This window comes from Carlito syrichta, unplaced genomic scaffold, assembly GCF_000164805.1.
Source record: "Carlito syrichta isolate Samal-C Ts95f unplaced genomic scaffold, Tarsius_syrichta-2.0.1 Scaffold308687, whole genome shotgun sequence".
NCBI lineage: Eukaryota > Metazoa > Chordata > Mammalia > Primates > Tarsiidae > Carlito > Carlito syrichta.
The window spans coordinates 228,304-230,165 of NW_007252783.1; the positions used below are offsets into that span (position 1 = coordinate 228,304).

The following is a 1,862-nucleotide window of genomic DNA, read 5'->3' on the forward strand; positions in this document are numbered from 1 at the left end:
CGAGAAGCGCTCGAGTCCATCGCCCGGGGACACTTACTGCAAGGGTAGCGCTACAACCAGCCCCGGAGGCCGCGGCGGCGACTTCCTCTTCCGCTTTTCCGCTCCCCGGCACCCCCCCACTTCCGCTTCCCGTGTGTGCTCTCTGTTGCCCCGGAGACTTGCCCCGCTCTCCCGGAAACCGTCTTCCGCTCCCCGGCGGTGACCACCCTCGCTGAGCCACGTCCCCTATTCGCCGCCCCTTCGCGCTCCCGCGCGCCCCTGGGCTCTCGCCGGGGCCGCTCCGGCTTTCCCCCAGGGACGCCAATGGCTCCGGAAGTCCCGCCCCCTCAGCGAGACTCTTTTTCCCGGGGCTGCGTCGGTGGTCCCGTGTCCTCCCGGGGTCTCCTGCTGGCCGGACGGTGGTTCCGTTGTTCTTGCCTCCAGTTCTGGCTTCTGCGGGCTGGGGCTGGCGGGGTTGGGGGCACCCCGGCCCGCGTCCCTTCGTGCCCCTCTGCGCGTGGGAAGACGGGGAGGGGAGAAAGCCTAACCGGCGAAAGCGGAGACGGAGGCCCCGGAGGCCGTCCCTTTGCAGACGTCGGAGTTATAGAGGGGGATGAGTATGTTGTCAGGCTTTTTTTTTTTTCTTTTTTTTTTTTTTTGAGTCGGCAGTGGCACGCTCACGGCCACCCCAGCACCTGCTGGGCTCAGGCGATCCTTCTGCCTCAGCCTTCCAAGTAGCTGCAACCACAGGCATCCGCCACCACACCCCGTCAATTTCTTATTTATGGTAGAGACGAGGTCTCGCCAAGTTGCCGGGGCTGGTCTCGAACCCGCGGTCTCGGGCAAGCCACTCGTCTTGGCGTCCCAAAGTGCTGACCCCCGAACCCGGCCTCGGGTTATGTTTTCAGCCGAATTCTCAGTGTATCCCCGAATGTGGCGTGGCCTTGTGAAGCTCGGCCACGTTCTCTGCCTTCCCGATTGCACGCCGGAGGCAGGGAGTGCCTTGGGAGGTAGCCGGAAGGGGAGCCCGTTTTGCACCAGGACTGGGGTCGTTTTTGTCAAAGTTGAGGAACACACGGTAGATCTTGGGGAGTTGATGTCTAGGGCAAAGGCGGCTGTACGTGAGTTCAAGCGGTGACCGCGGGCTTTGTTCAGCCACTCATGACAGGAGGGGAAAGAGCTGAGCCCCCGATTGGGGTTGGTGCAGAGGGGATTTGGGCTATTTGAAGGGAGGGCGGGGAAGGGAGAACTCAGGAGGGTCTGAGACGTGGAGCACAAAGGGTTGTTTTGAGTGTAAAGGAGACTGGGCCAGCTGTGGTGTCAGCTGACCATTATCCAAAGGTTTTATCCTCCCAAAGACACTGGGAGGTAGAGACCTTGTCCTTGATGATGAAGGCTGAAGGAATGGTTCTTGGGTCCTTGAGACTTCTGAGTTGCCAGACAGGCATATTTACAATTGCAAGCCCTTTTCAGTAGACAGTCTTGTGTGCTGACTAGGTCACAGTCCCGTAGTTCAGTTTTCCCAGGCTGGCACTTCAGGTATGGCGGGGATCATCCCAGACACAGGGAGTTAGGCCACGAGAACTCCGGCAGGGTTTGGTCGCGTGTCTTAGCACAGGGGTTTGGTTGGGTTTGGCCTGTGCCTGGAATTCTGCAGTTGTCAAGAATAAGGTTTGCATAAACAAAGGGATTCAAATTTCTAGGTGTCCAGGCAATGAAGCAGAGCTGATAGCCAAGTTGTAGGGTGCAGAGATGTGTGTGATGGGGAAGAAGTGGGAGCCCCGTTTGTAGTGGTAGGAAGAAGTCATTAGAAGTTAAATTTCAGTTTATTACGGCATGGCAACTTAAGCCACTGCACTCTGTTGAACGGGAGAGTCGCTTGA

General features: G+C 58.6%; 1 protein-coding gene across 2 annotated transcripts in view; it reads right to left on the bottom strand.

The window, feature by feature from the left end:
* The window catches only part of ECHDC1 (ethylmalonyl-CoA decarboxylase 1), a 48,817-nt gene extending 48,731 nt beyond the window's left edge, over positions 1-86 (bottom strand). The window contains exon 1 of one of the 2 annotated variants that reach the window (XM_021716305.1): positions 62-86. The gene's annotated coding sequence lies outside the window, so the exon portion shown is untranslated. Of the gene's footprint in view, positions 1-37 lie in introns of both variants that reach the window. The other variant, XM_008065611.2, reaches the window with a different exon arrangement.
* Positions 87-1,862: the final 1,776 nt, after the last annotated feature.